Below are 12937 nucleotides of genomic sequence, written 5' to 3'. Positions count from 1 at the left end.
ACTTAAAAAATGTTGCTGGTAAAGCAGAACTCCAGGACATTGTCCATTCCTTCCATAGAAAAAATACATGACTTCCAGTTTAGTAGGTCGAAGGAACACACATGCTCCTCAAATCCAGAAGCTGTTAGGAGCATCTCAGGGCAACCACTGTTAATCTTGATGAAACTGCACTCAATGAGACTCTGCGCCAGAGCACAGGTACTCAAGCCTGCCATTGGTCCGAGCAGAGGATGGCATACCAAACCCATACCCCTAGAACATTCACAGTAATGGGCCTTTAGTGGACCCACTACCAGATCATAATCTAGGGCAGCATGTGTGTTATTGGAAAAGCAGATATCCATGGCCCATTGAAAAGGGCATCGGAGGCAGTGAAACACAGGTTGCACACAGGTAAAGTAGGCATAGCGAAAGGTCAGCCAGTAATTGATGGAAAAATATTCTACTGGCATAGAACCAAAAAGCTGGCACATACGATCACGGTACAGTTGTAACTGGACCGGGTTTTCCAGCATCACAGATTGAAAATCCATTGTGAAGCAATAATGGGATAACAAGCACGCCGCAGACCAACAGGAGCACCAGGGGAAACCCTCCATAGGCGCTTGATAAAAGAGATTGAATAAAAGTCAGAATTAATCCAAAAATAGTCTGAAAGGAAGAAACAAGGACGGATCCCACAAGTTTAAAAAGTGAGCTAGGCCCTTCTCATAAGACACATTAAATATTTAGTATATTAATTTTCCACAATGGGGTGGAAGATTCGTATTTAGCAGCAAGTTTATCTTGCTTGCGCTTCTTGCCAGCTGCAATACGAAGGTCTATCGAGCCGATGTGAGACGAGATCTTGTTGAAACAATAGCGTTTTGAGTCTACTTAGTTTATTGAAATCTGTTTTGAAAGTCAGAATGAAGTCCAAAGAGACTATCTAGAATCCCATGCGGGGGTGGAAATAGGACATTACTGCAGCGTGTAACTCTTTGAGATACTGTTACTATATATGGGATGGCAGCTCTCAAGCAGCAGAAATCGTGCTTATTCAAAATAAGATAACTACCGTTAGAAAGTAATGTTAATACGTGAAAAATAGCCAGGACAGGGCTACCTTTCAAAAAACAAGTTAGATTAGGGACCAAAATATTACAGGCTCTGTGTAACTTAACCTGTGCACAGACCAGGGAATGTCCTACTGTGGAATCACAATATTCCCCTGTAAGGAAAACTTTTTCTGCATGTTGACATCTGTAAGCGAAAGATAAAGAACACAACTCATGAATAAAATTATTGCCAAGGGGCTCATATCTATCAATCGGGTAATGTTTTAAGCATGCTGTGAACTGAACAAGTGAGATAGGAAGGTAAATAACCCCATGTATTAACCACACAGCTGGATCAGTCTTGGCTACCGAAAACAGCAACTGTTTTAACCCCTTCTATGCTCATGACGGAATTCTTCCGTCATGAGCACAAATTCTAGTGTGCTCATGACGGAACCATTCCGTCATGAGCACATTTTTTTTTTGCCTCGGGAGGTGAGGAAGAGCTTCCCCAACCTCCCCATGCCTACTTTTGTATTTCACTGTAATGACGATCGCACGCATGGCGCACAATCGTCATTACAACGAAATCGAAACTTAAACTTAGTTTCAGTTTCTCAGCTTTGGTGCTTGATGGGCTATCTCAGCCCGCCGAGCACCCAAAAAGATGCGAGAGGAATCGTTGGAAAGGGAATAATCTCCCATTTTCAATGGTGCCCTTCCCTAGTGGATGTCTGCTTGGAGATGACCCCAGGAGGGCGATTCCTAAGCAGTGATCCACCCACTAGCACCAGGAAGTGGGGAGAGGCTCCTTGGGCAAGGGCCTTTCCCCCCCATTGCGTTTTAGGTACACCAGTCTTTCTGCCCCCGGGGGACAGAAAGTCCACTAGCACCAGGGATTTTTTGTCCCAAAATTTACTGAGGGTGGGGGCTGACCAAAATGGGCATGCCAATGCCCCCACCCCACCAAAATTACAGCCTTTCTGCCCCCCTGGGGAGTAAAAAGCCCACTAAACACAAGGGAGTTATTTTGGACAAATAAAATTAGGGTGGGGCTGCCCAAAACAGGCATGCCAATGCCCCCATCCCCCCAAAAAATACAGTCTTTCTGCCCCCCAGGACAGATGGAGGCAGTAGCCCCCAATCTGCACCCCCGGAGGGGCAGAAAGCCCACTATCGCCAGGGATTTGTTTCCACAATTTGACTAAGGGGGGGCTGCCCAAAACAGGCTTGTCAATGCTCCAACCCACACCCCAACAAAATGACAGCCTTTCTGCCACCCCTGGGGGCTGATGGGGCAGTAGACCCCAGCCTGCCCCGCCGGGGTGGCAAAAAGCCCACTAGATGCCTGGTATTTATATTGGGCAATTGAAATTAGGGTGGGGGCTGCCTAAAACGGCCATGTCAATTCCCCCACCCCCAAATAAATTACAGTCTTTCTGCCCCCCTGGGGGAGATAGGACTAGTAGCCCTCAATCTGCCCCCCCCCCTGGGGGCAGAAAGCCCACAAGAAACCAGGGAATTTTTTTGTATTCATGTAGGGGTGGGAGCTGCCCAAAATGGGCATGATGATACCCCCAGACAAATTCCAGTCTTTCTGCCACCCTACGGGGGCAGATGGGGCAGTGGCCCGAGATCTTCCCCCCAGGGGGGCAGAAAGCCCACTAGGCACCAGTGATTACTCTGGCTTTTTTATGCATGGGGTGGGGGCTGCCCAGTCTTTCTGCCCCCCTTTGGGCCATATTGGGGTAAATTCCCCCACAGAGCAGCAGAAAGCCCACAAGGCACAGACTTAATTTTAGCAATGTGCCTTCCTGTGGATTTTGGGCCCTAGCGAAGGCCGGCACATAGGGAAACCTAGCAAACCTGTACATTTTTGAAAACTAGACACCATGGGGAATCTAGGAACAGATGACTTGTGTGGCTCTCACCAGGTTCTGTTACCCAGAATCCCTTGCAAACCTCAAACTTTGCAAAAAACCCACATTTTCCTCACAATTCTGTTGTGGGAAAGTTCTGGAATCTACGTGGATCCACAAATTTCCAGTTTCCTTCTACACAGCATTCCACCAGGTCTCCCGATAAAAATGGTACCTCACTCGCGTGGGTGGGTCATGTACCCACAACAGGCAAGGGCCCAAAACCTAGTGAGGTGACATCAAAATTACCTATCACAAACCAACCTGGTTTTTAAGGGGAGTTCAATTAGTTTTTGGCCCTGGGCTTGGCGGCCATCTAGGGAAATCTACCAGATCCACATATTTCTGAAAGCTAAACACCCAGGGGATTCCAAGGAGGTATGGCTTGCATGGATTGCCGAACATTTTCCTGCCCAGAATCCCCTGTTACCCTCAAATTTAGTAGAAGAAATCACTTTTTCCACACATTTTTGTGTGGGAAAGTTGTGGTAGCACCGGGCTGACACAAATTACCTACCACTCAGCATTCCGCCAGGTCTCCCGATAAAAATGGCACCTCACTTGTGTGGGAGGCCCAAGAACCCTTGACAGGCATGGGCCCAAAATGTATTGAGGCCACATCAAAATTGCCTATCACAAAAACGACCTGGTTTTGCAAGGAGGGGTCACCTCAGTTTTTGGCCCGTGCTTGTCAGCCAGCTAGGGAAACCTACTAAACCTCGTGTGGGAGGCCCAAGTACCCGCAACAGGCAAAGGCCCAAAACGTATTGGGGCGACATCAAAATTGCCTATCACAAAACAACCTCGTTTTGCAAGGAGGGTCACCTGGGTTTTTGGCCCCGTGCTCAGCCGCCAGCTAGGGAAACCTACCAAACCCACACATTTCAGAAAACTAGATATCCAAGGAATTATAGGGAGGTATGCCTTTTCTTACCCCGAATCCCCTGCCAACCTCATATTTAGCTGAAAAAATCTCTTTTTCCACAAATTGTTGTGTGGGAATGTTGTGGCATCACCTGGCTGACACAAATTTCCTACCTCCCAGCCTTCCCCCAGGTCTCCCGATAAAAATGGTGCCTCACTCGTGTGGGAGGCCCAAGTACCCTTGACAGGCATGGGCCCAAAATGTATTGAGGCAACATCAAAATTGCCTATCACAAAAACGACCTGGTTTTGCAAGGAGGGGTCACCTCAGTTTTTGGCCCGTGCTTGTCAGCCAGCTAGGGAAACATACTGAACGCACAGATTTCTGAAAACTAGACACCCGGGGGATTATAGGGAGGTATGGCTTGCGTGGATCCCCAACTTTTTCTTGCCCAGAATCCCTTGCAAACCTCAAATTTTCCACCTATTTTTGTGTGGGAAAGTTGTGGCATCACCGGGCGGACACAAATTTCCTACCACCCAGCAATCCCCCAGATCTCCCGATAAAAATTATGCTGCGTGGCTTGGCGTGGATACCTTATGTGGTCAAAAAGTTACAGGGGCCTAAGCGCGAACTACCCAAAATAGCCAAAAAAAGGCTTAGCATGGGGGGGAGGCCCAGCAGCAAAGGGGTTAATTGTTCAATATGTAACATTGTGTATGTGGCATCTTTCATGGACATTAATTTCTGTTTATCAATCAAATTAAATGGTAAAACAGTTCAAATGCATTAAAATAATCCCATGGTACTTTTCCATTTTTAAGTGTTTGCAGCATTTAAGCAAACTATATCACAGAACATAACTGATTTTGACCATTATACAAAACAGACACTTCATGTTAAACAATGTCAATGACAGAAGAAACAACATTATTCTAAAGTATATATATGGGACGATAGAGTATTAATGAGACAGTTTCAAAATTTCATTATATGCAGAATACATAAAACGTTTTGTTTGAGGGGCATTCAGACCTGAAAGAAAATCATTTAAATCAATGTCACCTGAAAAAATACAGACGTAATAATCAAAGAGGAGGGAAAAAGAAGCTTCCTGCCGTCACCTACGTCACCTACGTCTCAAGTAAGATACCTTTAACATATATATTTCTTCCCAGAATAGAATCGGTATTCTGAGGCCCACCGGTGACACCATGAAGTTTTCATTTTAATGCCCACAAGGTAAAGGCCGACGCTAACCTGTTTTAACCACGGGCACTCACTCTGCTAATAATGCATCGCGCAAATATTTTTGAGTCCTCAATACCTCAATTCCTTTGCCGCACGCAAACTCCGGACTCACTTTTAACCACACACGCTAATCGAGTCCTTCGGAGTAACGGGTTCTTTCCTGGGTATAATGTTGTGTTTTTCAGAATGTACAACAGACAGTATACATGCACTCCATGACCTTCCTTCGTAACTAAGACATAAATAATCAGGTACAATTTCGCTAAGTGGGACAGCGTATTTACCATACCTGCCACTGCCTCACTATCTAGAGCAATTGACTATCATGTTAATGAGAGAATTTTTATCACTAGCCTCAGACGCTAATACTAACATAGCGTGATGTACACTTCTGTAAACTTGAACCAATCTGCAATGTTTCCCCCAATCTTTTTGTATTTATATTTATATTTATTCACACGCATAACTTATGCTAGGCACTCACTCCCAATGTGGTAAACTGAGTTATTCTGTTGCAGCAGTCTCCTCCTGAAACTATTAAATGTATTAAGTTTCATGTACAACTGCACTTTTCTCCTTTTTATTTCCAGGTACAGATACTATTGGTCTGACCTTATGACTCAAGAGTGGTGAGTACACCTCTCATTGCAGAGCCCAAAGGGGCCTCGCACACTTAACTTCGGTCCTGACGAAAGCCCCTAGAATATACAGAGGGCTGAAACATGTTGGCCCTAAACAGTGCGTGAGATCAGTAACTCGTTCTAAGAAATGCACGATAATTATTTTAACCTCCCACATCACTGCCTCCCTACTAAATCATTGAGGATACAAGTGATATAGGGACTTTAATTATTTCACAAGAGCACAAGCACTTTTTTACCCTTATCTCTGACCACTACTGAGAGTACCAGCAGGTCTTCCTCCAGGTGGAGGTCAGCAAAGAAGAAGACCCAATGATGATGCTGAAACAGTACACAAAGGGGGAGAATCAAAATATACCGCCATCGACCTGTGTACATGTATGAGGGTTTTTTATGACGGATACTATCGAAAGACCCTGGTAACACAGGACAAGTGGTCCATTCTCCACCCCCCTTGATTTATAACTGTTGTTTCACAGACGACAGTGTGGAATGTTCCAACCATTGCTGACATCATTTTCCCATGAAATATATGGTAACTCTATGCAAATGTGGGAAACGTGGATCATGTCTACTCTGTGTCCAACCCTTTATATTATTCAGAAAACTTAATGGACATGCATTTGAAGTTGTCGGCCACATTAACCATCACAAGGGAGCGATATCAGAAGAGCTTAAAGTGCAATTTTGAAGTAAGACCTTTAAGTCTTCAATTGTATAGTTGGTATGTTTTTGCCATGTATAATATGCAGCTAATGCTAAAATGGAGGATATATTAAGATTTTTGGTTGTTGATAAACCAAAACAAGTAGTCTGTTGTACGGTGACATTTAAAAATAAAATTTGAGACAGTATCAAACAAGCATAATGCAAAGCTTCTGTGCCCTGCACTTGTCAATCCTTAATACCCCAGATGGATTTTAATTCAATTGTGTCTTTCCAATGCTCATAATCCTTCACGGACAAATCCTTCCTGCAGGACATAGAGTAAACTAGTTTAATTTTGGATAACATACATTTTGAATAGGGAGGCATCTTAAATATATAAAAATAGGACAGATAGATTGTAACCAGAAAAGTATACAAATTTACTTTGTTGGGTCTTCGAACTTCCCAGTAATGGTGTTATGCAATGCTCCCATTGAGTTTTTGTTGTGTGTAAGAAATGATGCCTATAATGCTAATAACAAAATTAATCTGCGTAATTAGCAGAATTTAAATATAAAACTTAAGTGTCAAATGCAGCATAATATTTTAAATCAGAGAACAACAAATGAACGGCATGAACGGCCCTGTCATCAGAATGGATGTCGGGCAAGACCACATCTCCCAAGTAAATTCGGAATACGTATGGAATGTTCAAAATTGCCGTCAGGCCATAGATATCAAAAGCAACTTTATCCCAGATTATACCTTCAACAACAGGGAATGCTGATATGTTGACAAGGGCATGGTCTCTTTTCATTATGTGGGACGATGTGTGAGGGGCCAGAACTCCATCAACAAAGTTCACAGCTGAGCGTTCAGGTAAACAATGGCCATTAATGAGTAGGAAAAACACGGTCACAAATTCGATCCACATGGAGAGGAAAATTATCATAAGCACCATCCAGATATATGTCCAGGGTGTGACCAAGTAAGTCTTTTTGAACCAGGAGATGAAGACACTGGTACGGGTATGGATATCCCGCACAGAACACGATGAGGAAGATGGGCCAGAGGAGAAGCTATCACGATCCATAAAATACCCACTGGACCACAGTTGGATCAACAGTGGATGTGCTGCATCAGATGTTTGAGGTAAGGTACTCTCAGGAATGTTGTTGAACATTGCATTAATCTCTTAGCATGAGCTGAAAGCCATTTTGTACTTGGCAGCCATTTTAGTTAGCTATGTGCTGGACATTTGCTGTTTCCCTCTCCCAGAGTCTTGCACATGCTCAGATGGGCCTAGCTAGTAGAATGCACCTGTTCCTAATATAGAACTGTCAGGCTGTTATAATTGATGTCAGCAACTTATTACTCCTCCTACTTGTTGACTGTGCAGTTTCTGTATGAACATCTATGTGCATAACTCTTCTCATGTGTACTTGTACCGCCTTTTTTCAGCCCATGTGTGGGTATATAATGCCCCTGTTCTCTGTACTCCTTAGAAAATGTCTCATACAGTGATTTGAGAATGCTGTGTGACACATTTTTCCCTCTTCAGAGGTTAAATAAAAAGATGTCTTTTATATTACAGCTTCTGTGCCAATCTCTTCTTTGTTGGTGTAAAAGGACCAGGTGTATCAGTGAAGCCCCTGAGAAGGTTTTGATTACTACAATGTCAATTATGACTTCAACTGGAGGAGAATCATACTTAATATCTTCAGGAGTGGATGTAGAAGGAAAAACTGATAATAATTCAATTGAGGTTTCCATCTACCCTTGTAATTGCTGGGCAGTAGTCGAAGATACAGAAACCATTGGGTTCAGCGAACATTATTGATGTGAAATACTTTGAGGCATAGTATACAGTATCGGCCATATGGGGCAACAGTAACATGTTCGATTGAAATGAAGTGATTCTCCTTATGATCAGGTAAAAGAGGCAGGATCACAGTACGTGTGCCTTTCAAGCCAAGGACTCTGACCGATGCATGGTAGGATTGACAAAATTATTTTGTGTTCTCCACCGTTTCACGGACCAGATATCCAACATTAGGAAGCCAGCCAGAAACAGGAATCAGCACCGCCTGATCAGCAGAAGAAGGCAACTGGGCTCTTGCTTGTGCATCATGCGCTTTTTGTAGACCCTGTAACATAGCACAATGATTATCTACGATGAAGGTTGCGGTAGCCGCCACCACTATAGACCATCAAGGTATGGCACAAACATTTCAATAACAAAGAGCATTTAATATAGGGTCTGCCCCCTCAGAGATCTTCTATGGAGATTATATAATGCATGTTGGACTTCATACAAATGAGCCAACCAACTGCTGCCAGAACCTAAGACTCTAGCTGTCAAAGATTGCTTTAATTTACAGTTCATCCGTTCCACAACTGAATTGCCCTTGGGCTGGTATGATGAGGAATATTGCACCTGCAGCCCCAGGGACTTCATTGCATCCCAGTAAGACTTAGAGGGAAATATAGGACCTTGGCCAGAATGGAAGGTGCCATAAGGAAATTTCCCAAGAAAGACATGCACATCTTTAATGAGAGTTCGAGCTTTAGCACTACGTTGAGGCCAAACCCAAAGAAATCTAGTGCACGAATCCACTGCAACTAAGATGTGTTTAAAAGCAGTGTCAGATGTCAACAGACTTCAGTGATCAAGATAAATTCAGCCAAATGGCTGATTAGAGATGTAAAGCAGAGTATGTGGTGGGTGCAACAGTAGAAGGCTTAATTTGTTGACAAATGTCACAAGAAACAACATATTTATGTGCCTGTTGATATAAACCATGCCACCAAAAATGCTGCTGCAAAAGAGAAACAGTCGCATTCACACCAGCATGTGCAGAAACAACTCTTTCATGTGCGGCTATGATTAAAGAAAGAGTGCAGTCCTTGTTGGGAATCAGCCGATCCCCAATAGACAGAACAGTAGCAAATGGAATTTGATCTGTTGACAAGTGGTAAGTATAATGTGAAGTAAAACCATGGGGAAACTCTGTTCCCTCCTTCTTAGCAGCAATAGCTGCTAAGATATCATCATCAATTTTAGTCATGGACCTAGTGACTGCTGCTACAGAACAAGTGACTACTGCAGATTTAGCTGCCTCATCAGCCAGGGAATTACCAACAGCGTGTGCTCCCACACGTTGATGGCGCAAGGTATGGATAACATGTGTGAGTGGCAAACATTCCTTAAGAGCAGCCACCTGAGCCCAAAGTGTTTTATGCTTAGTTGTACTACCTTTAGAATCACATAAATCATTTTTGTTTCAAAAAGAATAAGTTGTCATTGAAGGATTGTAAATAGTAAAAGGAATTGCACACAATAAGTGTAGGAAATTCTAGATCAGCAAATTCAAGAGCCAAAACCAAAGCACGTACCTCCGCCAATTGAGTTGTGCCATCACCAAGGGACTGTGTGTGAACCAAAGAGGACTTAAAATCCCCATTTACATTTTTTGTGCCACTAATGCTCATGCTGCCAAAATTGCGTGTTTAGAACCAATGGCTGGCTGTTCAGATCCATCAGTGTAAACAATGCATTGGTACTGACCAAGAGGAAGTAATGGCAGAGGAGGTGGGTGAATATGTTCATATTGTAAAAACTCCTGTGTCTGCAAACAAGGATGAAAAATAAAGTTGACATCAGCTGACGACAAAGAACTAGCCCATTGTATCAAACGTGGATGCAAGGCTTTAAAGTTTGGGAGACAAGCTTTTGTAACAACCTCTAAAGCAGGTAATAGAGAGACCATGAACATGTGTTTACCCTGAGGTATAATCAGGAATGTATGTCCTCCTGAAATTCAGGAAACCCAGGAAAGATTGTAACTTTGTAAGAGTAGAAGGAGGTTGCAATTGAGCACATTTCTCCAGAAAATTAGGGGCCAACCCCCTACCTTCATTGGTGACTTTGTAACCCATAGAAAGAACTGCCAAACAGACAATTTGCGACTTGGCAATGTTGAATTTGTATCCAAAGTTAGCAAAATACATTATGATGCAATCCACATGGGCAAGATGTGGTATCAATTCAAAATCCATCAAATAAATGTCATTGACGTAGGAGAATGCATCAGGGTCAATGTCATACAAAAGAGAAACTATCCGTGCCGCAAAATTGCCAAGACTATTCCCATACCTAATAGGTAAACAAGTCTACCATTTGTGATTGCCAAGGGTGCTGAATGTGGTCCAGTCACGGCTTTCAGAAGCCAAATTGTGACTGTAAAATCCATTGGAGATTGCAAGAGTCGTCTTATATTTTTTACTAACAATGGTATTGACTAACAGAAAGCTGCGGGTGTCCTGTACCACAAAGGTATGAACATGACTGTTCATATTATGGTCCTCCAAAACTATACGATATGAACTATCCGGTTTTGAAATCAGTAAAAGAGGATTATTGATGGATGAAACACAGGGTTCAATTACACCCTAATGTTCCTATTGGGTCTTTTGCTTCATGTTTAATTGGATATTGTGGTTAGGGTTGTGGCATAGATCACAAAAGAATCTCATATACTGGGTACTCAATATCCCAACCCACCTAATTGCGATATACAGCTGAGGCAAGCGCTTGCACCCATTCTGCTGCATATGCTTGTTTAGCCTCCTCTGAGACATAAATCGAAAAACTCGGGAAAATAACATCCCCCCCCCTAGAAGAAGCTAGAACAAAGAGGTGAGGCCAATACACCTCCGCTAACAAAATTTAATAGGAAGAAGTAAGGCTGTCCCAAATGACCGTCTTAATCATGCGTTTAATATGACCTTCAATTTGAAGGCTTATTTCATAAAGCCTATCAGGGGGTGCAACTCATGTGTCAGCTGTTTCTACTGAAATGAACGTGTCAGTTGCTTTCGCCTCCAGACACTGGTGGAGTGCCTCCCGCACTATTGTAACTCCTGCCACGCTGTTGAGGAGCAGGGTCCTCACCATCTGAGTCATACTTTGAAGTCAGTGCAGCAGCTTTCTTCCTTTGAAAAGGGGCACAGTGCTGAGGTGGTCCCTCCTATGTTTACATCAAACTGGCGCTGCAAGTCCCGTCTTGTCAGCTTAGACTGGCCTTGTCTGCGATTCTGACGCTCTCCCCCACTGAACTGTTCAGCCGCTAATTCCTGAAAGGAACGAGGCGAATGAGGATCAGGGACCTGAAACCTCTCTGGTGTTTTAATTTTAGAGCGGTCACTCAAATCATATGTACGGTCAGAATCATCTGGTGTTGGTGACCCAGCACGAGAACTAGGCTTCTGTTGTTGCTGCCGCTGATTTTTATTCCATGCCTTTTTAGGAAAGACTGGATGACCCTCCTTGTCTGAAGGGGGTTTACTGTGTACCTGAGTATAAGGTCTTACTCCCAAACTATTGCGACCTAATGATATATATACAGCCGCAATAATGATTGGTAACTGCCCTTGCCGAACAACGTTTGCCATCACCGAAAGACGTTGACGTACTTGCAAGCTAACTGCTTTATCTTTAACATTAGCCAGAATCATATCGAACACAATAGGGAACATGCCCATTAATCTCATCCCCAATTCCAGGGCTAGACCAGCCCGTGTTCATATTGAATCTTCTTCAGAACGCTCGGGAGAACGCTCATAAAGGGGGTGCCAAAGCACAGTGTATACACTGCAGGAAACACCATGTCTCAGGTGGTGCAATCAGCTAAAGCGGGAACAATACAACTCGGTACACTCATCGTAAGGATCCTGTGTTTCTCAACAGGTGTAGTATGGGGAAAACAGCTTTGAGTTGCTCAAGTTCTTCTGCAAGCCAGTAAGGGAAATCATCCCTATTCTGAGAACACTTACCCATCACTGAATTATTCATGATGGGACCTATAACAAGACCACCACCGTGTCCCTGTAGTTGAGCAGCATTCCACTTGAATGTTATGAGACATCAACTGAATGACAACTCTAAGTATATGAATCAATGTTGTATGTAATTGATGTAGCTCTGCGACAGGAACATAAAGATAATTTGGATGTGGTGAAAAAACAGCCGAAATGGGCCACGTGGCCCCATCAACTGTTAAGGGGCCTAAACGGACCACAGAAACAGGGTGAGGTAGGGCACCATTAAACCATATGGTATGCTCCCAGGCTGTCAACAGGACTTCAAGTAATAGATAAGGGTGAGGTTTCTGCTAAACCGCGGCTGCAGTAGAGTCATGAAACAAATTATCATTCCCATCTATCGCTGGAAATGTAACCAAAGAATAGAAAACTTTGAAGCGGTAAGCTGCACCCACCTCAACAACAAAGGTAATATCAGGTCCCTCATTAGGTACTCCATGTTGATTCAAATGGGCTATGACCTCCGCGCTGTTAGGCACTGCATTAGCGACTGCCATAGAAAAGCAGAATTCCAAATCAATAGGACAGTAGCGCAAAAGCGGGTCAATAAATAGAGAAGAACCTTTTAAAATTCAAGTGTGAAAAACGTATGAAATACAGGAGGCTAAGCCCCCCCCACCATGGACATCTCCGGAAACTGGTGAGACTAAGTACCAGACCAATCATTGGTGGCCTCATTTTTAGAGATTCTAC

The sequence above is a fragment of the Triturus cristatus genome, chromosome 7 (assembly GCF_964204655.1).
Source record: "Triturus cristatus chromosome 7, aTriCri1.1, whole genome shotgun sequence".
NCBI classification, from domain to species: Eukaryota; Metazoa; Chordata; class Amphibia; order Caudata; family Salamandridae; genus Triturus; species Triturus cristatus.
Note: the sequence above shows the minus strand (reverse complement) of the source record.